The following is a 14,110-nucleotide window of genomic DNA, read 5'->3' as shown; positions in this document are numbered from 1 at the left end:
TCTTCAAAAGCGCTGCAGGTTCCTCCAACTGGAAACTCAAACCGACAAATTCTTCCCGGATGCTACACTGGATTGTCCAAACAAAATTTTCTCTTTTGAGCGTTCGGAAAACGGACCTGAAAATGATCTGTCCCTTTTTTTCCTCCTTGACACTCATTACAAATCTCAGGAGGCTGCTGGAAAACCAACGAAGACCAAACAACGATCACCAAGCGCGAGCCGTAACTATGGCACCCATGGTAACTGCCAAATAACAATCGCGAAGTTATAAAGGTCGAGTCTCGCTGCTGATCAGCTCAAACCGTTCCTGGCGTTTGGTGAGAACAGACCTACAATTCAATTAGCTCCGCCTTCTCTCGCCTTTTTTCTTCCAGGTCCTGATGGGATCCTGCTTGGGCTGTTGCGTTGGGGGAAGGGAATCCCGCCGACATGGGCGGAAGGCCACCGCGCAAGGTGGCACAGGGGATCGGAGTGTGGCCAACGAGATACCGAGGAATATGGTGACAAATCGACCGACCGACTATGACGGACGCGACGAGATGGTTCCGAAGCCGGATCCACCGGAGTCGGAACAAAATTACTTTTCTCTTGACATTTTGGAAAATCCCGATTCTCCGGTGGATTCGGTTCCAGAACCATCGAAAAATTACAATTTATTAAATGAATCTTTGGAACAAACCGCGGCGGTTCTACCGATTGTGGAACCGTCTGCGGATGTAAATTTTATTTCTCTTCCAGATTCAATTGGTTGGTTTCTGGGTGACGAAGCCGTTACGTTGGTTCCGGTGGTGGTGATTCCGGTGCCGGATTCACCGGAAGATGGTTCCGGTGTGAATCCGGAACCGGAACCACCGACACAAATTGAACCCATTTCCCAAAATTTAAATTTTTCGGCATCATTTCATTCCAAATTTGACATTTTAGGCTCCTGTCAAAATTCGGGTTCGGCTACTGTTCCATGGTTGCTTCGATCGGAGCATTCGAAATTTGTCAGTTTGGTACTTTTTTTGCTTTGTGGCATGACGTATACTTTTTACGTTGCTGTTGCATACTTTTATTGGTTTTACTGTTTGCGGTTATTGTTATCTGTTCTTGATTAATCGTTTTTGTTCTTGTTTCTATTTTCATGAGAGGTTCCCTGTTACTGGCGTTACTGAAGTTGGATAGTTATCGATGTTACTTTGGCTGAATTTGGAGAAACTATTGTGGTAAATTTAAAATCAAAAGTTTCTTTTAAAGTAAACCAACACAATTTTGTTTAAATTACAGATCGAGTGAAGACCGACTGGCGGACCGACCAATCGGAAGGGTTGAAATTGTTGGAATTATCGATTGTCTTGGCGAGGTAATGTTTAGAAACTAAATTATGCCCCATAACTGAACTAATGAATTGTTTCTTCTAAACACAGAATCCAATTTGTGGAGTGCGCGATGGATATCCGGAGCAGCAGTATGATGGCTGGAACTGAAGCATTAGTTTTAGTTAATGACATGTACGATTGAAATGTAATATGTAATTTCATTCTTTTGAATAAATGTTATTATTCAAAATGATGAGACTTGCTTATTTATTCTGCTTGGTTTTTCTTTTCTTAATAATACAGTCGACTCTCTGGCTGTCGATCTTCTCGATATCAATATTGCTCCATCTATCAATGAATTCTTCAGTCCCTTCAAACTGCATACTACGATTGGCTTTATTCCTCGATATTTTCTCTTGCTTGAAGAATCTCTTCCTCGACGGTCCCTTGGATTCTGTTTGCTTTAAAAATCTCTTCCGGTTGTAAATATTGTCACTATCTCATGGCTTGCATAGACATTTTTCTTTGCGAAACGAAGCTTTCAAGGGTGTTAGACATTAGTTTGTTTTTGTTTACTGGACGTTGCCATGATTCTCTCCCATAGCTGGGTACCAAGAAAAACATATTTTCAATCGAGTTTTCATTTTGCATCGTTCTTTGAACTGATGATTCTCTTCCTCGACGGTCCCTTGGATATTGACAACCAGAGAGTCGACTGTATAAAAACCCTCACTGAAAAAAGATGAACATGAGACTCAGAACCAAATATCAGATAGATTAGATAGCAATTTGTTTAAAATAATTTTCACTAGCGATTGTACGGGTTTTCCAGTGACTTTTCTTATTTTGTTTTTTTTTTTGCTTCCTAACTTTTTAGTAATATTTTGAAAAAGTGATTTAATAACTTTTCATAAAATGAATATGTGTCAGCTTCACTAGAATAGGCTCGATTATTCGAAAGCCTTGGCGAAATTTCCTTTCGTTGTCTTATTTTTGATTGTTGAGTTCTAGTATAACCCTTGAACTACTCTTAACTGATTTAGAATTTTTAAATCCAAAATGGCGCCCAAAATGGCTATTATGAAATATTGAATCAATGCATTTTTTTCATTTTACAAGTAATAAAAAAAAATGTTAAAAAATTTAAATTACAGGCCACGGTTTCAACATTTCAATGACAAAAGTGTTTTAAAATACATTATACATGTGTCCAGTTGTTTTGCAATCAAAAATTTCCAAAATTTCTATGTGTTGTCGAAAATTTTATTTTTGCGAGAAAGAAAAGTTTTTGCGGTGATGTACATTGGAATTCCATAAAAGAGCAATTCGCTGAGATTTCGGCCATTCGTTTTTTTGTATTTTTTAATCCGGCTGAAACTTTTTTGGTGCCTTCGGTATGTCCAAAGAAGCCATTTTGCATCATTAGTTTGTCCATATAATTTCCATACAAATTTAGCAACTGTCCATACAAAAATGGTTTATGAAAATTCGAAAATCTGTATCTTTGGAAGGAATTTTTGATCGATTTGGTGTCTTCGACAAAGTTGTAGGTACGGATAAGGACTACACTGAAAAAATATGATACACGGTAAAAAAATGGGTGATTTTAAATTTCACTTTTTGCCACCAACACTTGATTTGCAAAAAAACACTATTTTTATTTTTTTATTTTGTGATAAGGCTGTTGCAAATATTTTTTAGAGTATATGTCCCTCGCCTCTGACCAAAGTCAAGGGGGCAAAAAAATAAAAAAGTTTAAAAATTAAATTTACGAGCCATGGTTTTAACATTTGAATGAAAAAAGTGTTTTAAAATGCATTGTACACCTGTCCAGTTGTTTTACAATTATAATAATATTTCAAAAAGTTGTATGAAAACTTAAAATGGCGTTTTGACCGTGTCTGGACCAAAGAGCCTATGTCTGAAAATATTTTTATCGGATTCCTCGAAAAAATTCACGTAAGATATCAAAAAATTGGCGATGTTGAACCGTACGTTTTCGAGATATGATTTTTTTTTTTAAATAAAAACTGAGTTTTTCGACGCGCCACGCGCAAAAACAGGAAAAGGACGAAATCGACAAAAAATATACTTTTTTCACTAAAACTGCGATAACTTAAAAATTTCAGCGATGACCTATACATGTTTGGATACCATTTTCGTAATTAAAATACGCAACTTTTCGTCCGTGGTTGCACTTAATCAAAATTTCCCTAAAGTACTTTTAGATTGCAAATTTGATTTAACATAAAAAAATGAAGTTGAAAATTTTTTGCGACAAATATATCGATTTTTTCGAAAAAAATTGTATTCATTCAAAAATTCATAACTCGGTCTCGGATTTTTTACCTATTCTGAAATTTCTGAAAAGTTGGCATTTGATGTCCCCTAAAACTTAGGCCGTTGCAAATATTTTTCAAAGTTTATGTTGCCTCCCCCCCTTAAAAATTTGCCCGAAAAATCAGGGGGCAAAGAATATTTTTTCCAAAAAACTTAAATTTGTTAATGAAAATAGAAGTTAAATCAACTAAAAACAATCTGAAATGCATTGTTCTGCATTGATAATCATATTTAGCATGTTTGGGCTGGATTAAAAATATTTTGAATTTTTGTGAAATTCCAGTGCACAGCATCGCAAAAACTTTTTTTCTTCGCAAAAAAAAAAAAAAATTCCGTCAATACTTAGATATTTTTAAAACTTATAACACAGCGTAACAAAAAAATTTTTTTTATTATTAGCAGGACGATTCAAAAAACTCCCCGAGGGATCGGCTTCCTGAACACAATGCAACCTGGCCCATGTCTGAATTGTTACCCTAGCTCGAGATATTCAATGCAGAAGTTTTGCATATGAATCACCCCCCGTCGAAAAAATATTTTTTATTTTGTTTTCACTGTAACTTAAGTTCTATTAGGTCTTTTTAGATGCTTCTGGTGTCATTAGACGGTAAATTGTTAGAAAAACCCAAAATATGGTCCCATTGGTCGGTTCCCGTAACCGGTTCCGGTGGAAATCCGGATTATTGGCCAAAATTGTGCGAAATCTTCAAAATTTTGAAATTTGTTGCTCTTTATGCGAAAAAAACATACTATTGCTTCAAACAATCAATACAAACTCAAATAATGGTTTGTCCAAGCATATCCGAAGGTGTTTTATCGAAAATGTGACCATTGAGAACCGGTTCTGGCCAATCCGGATCCGGAAACTAGAAAACATTTAAGCAGTTTTTTTTCCAAATTCCTATGTGTCAGACAATTTAGAAAAAAACAAATGTGTTGTTGAAGCATTTTTTGCTACTCTATATTTTCAGTATCCCTATATATGGCCAAGGGGCCAATGGGAACCTGTTCTGATTGTCCCGGATCCGGGAAACAGTAGTCACATGACATTTTTATTGAATTTATTAAAAAGTTGTTTTAGTTACCAGAATTTCAAAATTCCTTGAAAAAAAATCTGAATTTATTTATAGCTCGAATCAGAAATGTGGCCATCGGGAATCTGTTCTAAATGTTCCGGATCATGGAACCAGTGGACACTTGACAATTTAATTTAAAATTAAAAAAAATAAGTTTAATTTTTTTTAAATTAATCTAAATTTCATCAAAATTAGATTCAGACATGTAGCCAAATGGCCAACCGGACCCTGTTTATATATTCCGAATCAGGGAACCAGTGGACAAAATTCAAGATTCCTGGAAAACAAATCAGATCAGAAATTTGGCCGAGTGGCCAACCGGAACCGGTTTTAAATTTTGTTAAAATATTGTCAAATATTTTAATTAAGAAATTTTCAGGATTCCTTAAAATGAATCTGAATTTATTTAAAATCAGATTTATAAATGTGGCCAATGGGAACCTGTTCTAAATAATCCAGATAAGGAAACCAGATGACACTTGACATTTTAATTAAATTTATTTAAAAAAAAACTGGATTTATATGATTCCTGATCTAATATCAAATTTATTTAAAATTTCTTTGGCATTACAATTAAATTTGTTTTTAAACATAGTTACTGGATTCATAAGATTTCTGTAGAAATCTAAATTTATTTGAAATCATTTTGAAATTTTAATCGAATTTATTTTAAAAATAATTACACGACTAAAAAAAATTCTGCAGAAAATCTGGATTTATTTAAAATAAGAATCAGAAAGTATCTGATTTTAAATGATGTTTTGAAATAACCCTAACTAATATATTCGACAACATTTTAGCAACATTTAAAACAGGTTCCGGTTGGCCACTTGGCCACATTTCTGATTCTGATTTAAAGTAAATTCTGTTTTTTTGCAGAAATTTATTAAGTCAAATAATTTTTTTTGAATAAATTTAATTATAATGTCAAAATAATTTTGAATAAATTCTGATTTTTTAACAGGAATCACATAAATCCAGTAACTTTTATTTAATAAATTTAATTATAATGTCAAATAGCTTCCAGATCCGGATTATTTAGAACAAGTTTCCATTGGCCATTTTGCCACACTTAAGATTCTGATTTTGAATAAATTGCGATTTTTTTCAGGAATCTGTCAAGTCCAGTAACTATTTTTAAAAATAAATTTAATTAAAATTTCAAAATGATTTTAAATAAATTCAGATCTTATAAATCCGGGCCGGGTCTGATGACGCAGTGGTTAGCGTAGTTTCACAGTATGGCCTGGGTTCAATTCCAGAAGGACCCGGTGCCATTTTTCGAGACAAGATTTGCCTGATCACGCCTTCTATCGGATGGGGAAGTAAAACGTCGGTCCATTTGCGTAAAAGAGTTTTTGAGTGACTCACCACACATAACCTTCGGACGCCTAGAAATGAGCTTTGCTTTTTATTATAAATCCAGTAACTATGTTTATGAAATAAATTTAATTAATTTGTCAAAATAATGTTAAGCAAAGTCAGAATTTCTCCGGGACTCATATAAATCCAGTAACTATGTTTTTAAATAAATTTAATTAAATGCCAAAATAATTTTTAATAAATTCTGATTTTGTAACAGGAATCTTATAAATCAGTATTTTTTTTAAATAAATTTAATTAAAATGTCAAATGACAACTGTTTTCATGATCTGGATTATTGAGAACAGGTTTTAATTGGCCATTTGGTCACATTTCTTAATCTGATTTTAAATAAATTCAGTTTTTTCCAGGAATCTGTGAAGTCTAGTAACTATTTTTAGAAATAAATTTAATTAAAATTTCAAAATGATTTTAAATAAATTCCGATTTTTTGAAGAATCTTATAAATCAAGTAACTATGTTTTTTTTTAAATAAATTTGATTAATTTGTCAAAATAATTTTTCAGGGACTCTTATAAATCAAGTAACTATGTTTTTAAATAAATTTAACTAAAATGTTAAAATTATTTGAAATAAATTCTGTTTTTTTTTAGGAATCTTATAAATCCAGTTTTTTTTAAATAAATTTCAAAAAATGTCAAGTCGTCGCCATCGTGCTAACTTGTCGTACGTGCATTTTGGGCCAAATTGAGTTAAGAACGCCATTTTGTGCAGCTCACAATGCCTCACCTTTTGACCTTCACAGATCCCCAAAATTCGATTTCAATCCTGAGATATTCAACAAAAACCGAAAAAACTCCGTGCATTTTTGTCACTTTACATATGAAAGTAGTTTGAATCTTGTCGTGCTATCTTGTCACTCCATGAAAATTGATGTAAGTGCGACAAAAGGCCAAAGGGATTTCAGGCCAGGAAAGTCAGGATGCGTTTGTCGCACGTACAAGCTAGACTACCGTAAACATTTGTAATTATAACTCGGGACTCCAGCAACCAACTTCAACCAAACTTTGGGACAATGCACAGAATGGTCAGCCAAACAAAACGTGTTTGTTATTGTTTACATTGCGTGCTCTCGTTTTTGAATATTCAAGGTCAAACATTAAAACGCGTTTTTCTCGGAACGTCAAAATGGCGGGTGCGACAAGATAGCACGACGACGTCGAAGTGTCAACTGGTTTCATGATCTGGATTATTTAGAACAGGTTCTAATTTGCCATTTGGTCACATTTCTTAATCTGATTTAAAATAAATTCAGTTTTTTTCCAGGAATCTATGAAGTCTAGTAACTTTTTTTAGAAATAAATTTAATTAAAATTTCAAAATTATTTTAAATAAATTCCGATTTTTCGAAGAATCTTATAAATCCAGTAACTATGTTTTTTAAATAAATTTGATTAATTTGTCAAAATAATTTTTCAGGGACTCTTATAAATCAAGTAACTATGTTTTTAAATAAATTTAACTAAAATGTTATAATAATTTGAAATAAATTCTGTTTTTTTAACAGGAATGTTATAAATCCAGTATTTTTTTTTAATAATTTCAAAAAATGTCAAGTGCCAACTGGTTTCATGATCTGGATTATTTAGAACAGGTTCTAATTGGCCATTTGGTCACATTTCTTAATCTGATTTTAAATAAATTCAGTTTTTATCCAGGAATCTGTGAAGTCCAGTTACCATTTTTAGAAATAAATTTAATTAAAATTTCAAAATGATTTTAAATAAATTCCGATTTTTCGAAGAATCTTATAAATCCAGTAACAATGTTTTTTTTTTAAATAAATTTGATTAATTTGTCAAAATAATTTTTCAGGGACTCTTATAAAGTAACTATGTTTTTAAATAAATTCAACTTAAATGTTATAATAATTTGAAACAAATTCTGTTTTTTAACAGGAATCTTATAAATCCAGTTTTTTTTAAATAAATTTCAAAAAATGTCAAGTGTCAACTGGTTTCATGATCTGGATTATTTAGAACAGGTTCTAATTGGCCATTTGGTCACATTTCTTAATCTGATTTTAAATAAATTCAGTTTTTATCCAGGAATCTGTGAAGTCCAGTTACCATTTTTAGAAATAAATTTAATTAAAATTTCAAAATGATTTTAAATAAATTCCGATTTTTCGAAGAATCTTATAAATCCAGTAACAATGTTTTTTTTTAAATAAATTTGATTAATTTGTCAAAATAATTTTTCAGGGACTCTTATAAAGTAACTATGTTTTTAAATAAATTCAACTTAAATGTTATAATAATTTGAAACAAATTCTGTTTTTTAACAGGAATCTTATAAATCCAGTTTTTTTTAAATAAATTTCAAAAAATGTCAAGTGTCAACTGGTTTCATGATCTGGATTATTTAGAACAGGTTCTAATTGGCCATTTGGTCACATTTCTTAATCTGATTTTAAATAAATTCAGTTTTTTTCCAGGAATCTATGAAGTCTAGTAACTTTTTTTAGAAATAAATTTAATTAAAATTTCAAAATGATTTTAAATAAATTCCGATTTTTCGAAGAATCTTATAAATCCAGTAACTATGTTTTTTTAAATAAATTTGATTAATTTGTCAAAATAATTTTTCAGGGACTCTTATAAATCAAGTAACTATGTTTTTAAATAAATTTAACTAAAATGTTATAATAATTTGAAATAAATTCTGTTTTTTTTAACAGGAATCTTATAAATCCAGTTTTTTTTTAAATAAATTTCAAAAAATGTCATGTGTAAACTGGTTTCATGATCTGGATTATTTAGAACAGGTTCTAATTGGCCATTTGGTCACATTTCTTAATCTGATTTTAAATAAATTCAGTTTTTATCCAGGAATCTGTGAAGTCCAGTTACCATTTTTAGAAATAAATTTAATTGAAATTTCAAAATGATTTTAAATAAATTCCGATTTTTCGAAGAATCTTATAAATCCAGTAACTATGTTTTTTTTAAATAAATTTGATTAATTTGTCAAAATAATTTTTCAGGGACTCTTATAAATCAAGTAACTATGTTTTTAAATAAATTTAACTAAAATGTTATAATAAATTGAAATAAATTCTGTTTTTTTTTAACAGGAATCTTATAAATCCAGTTTTTTTTTTTAAATAAATTTCAAAAAATGTCATGTGTCCACTGGTTTCATGATCTGGATTATTTAGAACAGGTTCTAATTGGCCATTTGGTCACATTTCTTAATCTGATTTTAAATAAATTCAGTTTTTACCCAGGAATCTGTGAAGTCCAGTCACCATTTTTAGAAATAAATTTAATTGAAATTTCAAAATGATTTTAAATTAATTCCGATTTTTCGAAGAATCTTATAAATCCAGTAACTATGTTTTTTTTAAAATAAATTTGATTAATTTGTCAAAATAATTTTTTAGGGACTCTTATAAAGTAACTATGTTTTTAAATAAATTTAACTAAAATGTTATAATAATTTGAAACAAATTCTGTTTTTTTAACAGGAATCTTATAAATCCAGTTTTTTTTAAAATAAATTTCAAAAAATGTCAAGTGTCAACTGGTTTCATGATCTGGATTATTTAGAACAGGTTCTAATTGGCCATTTGGTCACATTTCTTAATCTGATTTTAAATAAATTCAGTTTTTACCCAGGAATCTGTGAAGTCCAGTCACCATTTTTAGAAATAAATTTAATTGAAATTTCAAAATGATTTTAAATTAATTCCGATTTTTCGAAGAATCTTATAAATCCAGTAACTATGTTTTTTTTAAAATAAATTTGATTAATTTGTCAAAATAATTTTTTAGGGATTCTTATAAAGTAACTATGTTTTTAAATAAATTTAACTAGAATGTTATAATAATTTGAAACAAATTCTGTTTTTTTAACAGGAATCTTATAAATCCAGTTTTTTTTAAATAAATTTCAAAAAATGTCAAGTGTCAACTGGTTTCATGATCTGGATTATTTAGAACAGGTTCTAATTGGCCATTTTGTCACATTTCTTAATCTGATTTTAAATAAATTCAGTTTTTTTCCAGGAATCTGTGAAGTCTAGTAACTATTTTTAGAAATAAATTTAATTAAAATTTCAAAATGATTTTAAATAAATTCCGATTTTTCGAAGAATCTTATAAATCCAGTAACTATGTCTTTTAAATAAATTTGATTAATTTGTCAAAATAATTTTTCAGGGACTCTTATAAATCAAGTAACTATGTTTTTAAATAAATTTAACTAAAATTTTATAATTATTTGAAATAAATTCTGTTTTTTTAACAGGAATGTTATAAATCCAGTATTTTTTTTAATAATTTCAAAAAATGTCAAGTGCCAACTGGTCTCATGATCTGGATTATTAAGAACAGGTTCTAATTGGCCATTTGGTCACATTTCTTAATCTGATTTTAAATAAATTCAGTTTTTTTTTCCAGGAATCTATGAAGTCTAGTAACTTTTTTTAGAAATAAATTTAATTAAAATTTCAAAATGATTTTAAATAAATTCCGATTTTTCGAAGAATCTTATAAATCAAGTAACTATGTTTTTTTAAATAAATTTGATTAATTTGTCAAAATAATTTTTCAGGGACTCTTATAAATCAAGTAACTATGTTTTTAAATAAATTTAACTAAAATGTTATAATAATTTGAAATAAATTCTGTTTTTTTTAACAGGAATCTTAAAAATCCAGTTTATTTTTAAATAAATTTCAAAAAATGTCAAGTGTCAACTGGTTTCATGATCTGGATTATTTAGAACAGGTTCTAATTGGCCATTTGGTCACATTTCTTAATCTGATTTTAAATAAATTCAGTTTTTTTCCAGGAATCTGTGGAGTCTAGTAACTATTTTTAGAAATAAATTTAATTAAAATTTCAAAATTATTTTAAATAAATTCCGATTTTTCGAAGAATCTTATAAATCCAGTAACTATGTCTTTTAAATAAATTTGATTAATTTGTCAAAATAATTTTTCAGGGACTCTTATAAATCAAGTAACTATGTTTTTAAATAAATTTAACTAAAATGTTATAATTATTTGAAATAAATTCTGTTTTTTTAACAGGAATGTTATAAATCCAGTATTTTTTTTTAATAATTTCAAAAAATGTCAAGTGCCAACTGGTTTCATGATCTGGATTATTTAGAACAGGTTCTAATTGGCCATTTGGTCACATTTCTTAATCTGATTTTAAATAAATTCAGTTTTTTTTTCCAGGAATCTATGAAGTCTAGTAACTTTTTTTAGAAATAAATTTAATTAAAATTTCAAAATGATTTTAAATAAATTCCGATTTTTCGAAGAATCTTATAAATCCAGTAACAATGTTTTTTTTTAAATAAATTTGATTAATTTGTCAAAATAATTTTTCAGGGACTCTTATAAAGTAACTATGTTTTTAAATAAATTCAACTTAAATGTTATAATAATTTGAAACAAATTCTGTTTTTTAACAGGAATCTTATAAATCCAGTTTTTTTTAAATAAATTTCAAAAAATGTCAAGTGTCAACTGGTTTCATGATCTGGATTATTTAGAACAGGTTCTAATTGGCCATTTGGTCACATTTCTTAATCTGATTTTAAATAAATTCAGTTTTTTTCCAGGAATCTATGAAGTCTAGTAACTTTTTTTAGAAATAAATTTAATTAAAATTTCAAAATGATTTTAAATAAATTCCGATTTTTCGAAGAATCTTATAAATCCAGTAACTATGTTTTTTTAAATAAATTTGATTAATTTGTCAAAATAATTTTTCAGGGACTCTTATAAATCAAGTAACTATGTTTTTAAATAAATTTAACTAAAATGTTATAATAATTTGAAATAAATTCTGTTTTTTTTAACAGGAATCTTATAAATCCAGTTTTTTTTTAAATAAATTTCAAAAAATGTCATGTGTAAACTGGTTTCATGATCTGGATTATTTAGAACAGGTTCTAATTGGCCATTTGGTCACATTTCTTAATCTGATTTTAAATAAATTCAGTTTTTATCCAGGAATCTGTGAAGTCCAGTTACCATTTTTAGAAATAAATTTAATTGAAATTTCAAAATGATTTTAAATAAATTCCGATTTTTCGAAGAATCTTATAAATCCAGTAACTATGTTTTTTTTAAATAAATTTGATTAATTTGTCAAAATAATTTTTCAGGGACTCTTATAAATCAAGTAACTATGTTTTTAAATAAATTTAACTAAAATGTTATAATAAATTGAAATAAATTCTGTTTTTTTTTAACAGGAATCTTATAAATCCAGTTTTTTTTTTTAAATAAATTTCAAAAAATGTCATGTGTCCACTGGTTTCATGATCTGGATTATTTAGAACAGGTTCTAATTGGCCATTTGGTCACATTTCTTAATCTGATTTTAAATAAATTCAGTTTTTACCCAGGAATCTGTGAAGTCCAGTCACCATTTTTAGAAATAAATTTAATTGAAATTTCAAAATGATTTTAAATTAATTCCGATTTTTCGAAGAATCTTATAAATCCAGTAACTATGTTTTTTTTAAAATAAATTTGATTAATTTGTCAAAATAATTTTTTAGGGACTCTTATAAAGTAACTATGTTTTTAAATAAATTTAACTAAAATGTTATAATAATTTGAAACAAATTCTGTTTTTTTAACAGGAATCTTATAAATCCAGTTTTTTTTTAAATAAATTTCAAAAAATGTCAAGTGTCAACTGGTTTCATGATCTGGATTATTTAGAACAGGTTCTAATTGGCCATTTGGTCACATTTCTTAATCTGATTTTAAATAAATTCAGTTTTTACCCAGGAATCTGTGAAGTCCAGTCACCATTTTTAGAAATAAATTTAATTGAAATTTCAAAATGATTTTAAATAAATTCCGATTTTTCGAAGAATCTTATAAATCCAGTAACTATGTCTTTTAAATAAATTTGATTAATTTGTCAAAATAATTTTTCAGGGACTCTTATAAATCAAGTAACTATGTTTTTAAATAAATTTAACTAAAATTTTATAATTATTTGAAATAAATTCTGTTTTTTTAACAGGAATGTTATAAATCCAGTATTTTTTTTAATAATTTCAAAAAATGTCAAGTGCCAACTGGTCTCATGATCTGGATTATTAAGAACAGGTTCTAATTGGCCATTTGGTCACATTTCTTAATCTGATTTTAAATAAATTCAGTTTTTTTTTCCAGGAATCTATGAAGTCTAGTAACTTTTTTTAGAAATAAATTTAATTAAAATTTCAAAATGATTTTAAATAAATTCCGATTTTTCGAAGAATCTTATAAATCAAGTAACTATGTTTTTTTAAATAAATTTGATTAATTTGTCAAAATAATTTTTCAGGGACTCTTATAAAGTAACTATGTTTTTAAATAAATTTAACTAAAATGTTATAATAATTTGAAATAAATTCTGTTTTTTTTTTAACAGGAATCTTATAAATCCAGTTTTTTTTAAATAAATTTCAAAAAATGTCAAGTGTCAACTGGTTTCATGATCTGGATTATTTAGAACAGGTTCTAATTGGCCATTTGGTCACATTTCTTAATCTGATTTTAAATAAATTCAGTTTTTAACCAGGAATCTGTGAAGTCCAGTTACCGTTTTTAGAAATAAATTTAATTGAAATTTCAAAATGATTTTAAATAAATTCCGATTTTCGAAGAATCTTATAAATCCAGTAACTATGTCTTTTAAATAAATTTGATTTGATTAATTTGTCAAAATAATTTTAAGTAAAGTCAGAATTTTTCAGGGAATCTTATAAACCAAGTAACTTTGTTTTTAAATAAATTTAACTAAAATGTCAAAATAATTTTAAATAAATTCTGTTTTTTAACACGAATCTTATAAATCCAGTATTTTTTTAAATAAATTTAATTAAAACGTCAAGTGTCAACTGGTTTCATGATCCGGATTATTTAGAACAGGTTCCAATTGGCCATTTGGCCACACATCAGATTCTGATTTTAAATAAATTCTGATTTTTTCCAGGAATATGTTAAGTCCTGTAACTATTTTTAGAAATAAATTTAATTAAAAT

General features: G+C 28.0%; 1 protein-coding gene across 1 annotated transcript in view; it reads left to right on the top strand.

Moving 5' to 3' along the window:
- LOC120431155 (protein stum) overlaps positions 1-14,110 on the top strand; it is a 100,918-nt gene that overhangs the window by 71,447 nt on the left and 15,361 nt on the right. The window lies entirely within an intron of this gene.

This window comes from Culex pipiens, chromosome 2, assembly GCF_016801865.2.
Source record: "Culex pipiens pallens isolate TS chromosome 2, TS_CPP_V2, whole genome shotgun sequence".
Taxonomy (NCBI): Eukaryota; Metazoa; Arthropoda; class Insecta; order Diptera; family Culicidae; genus Culex; species Culex pipiens.
The sequence above is the reverse complement of the archived record's forward strand: the minus strand, read 5'-3'. Positions and strand labels throughout refer to the sequence as shown.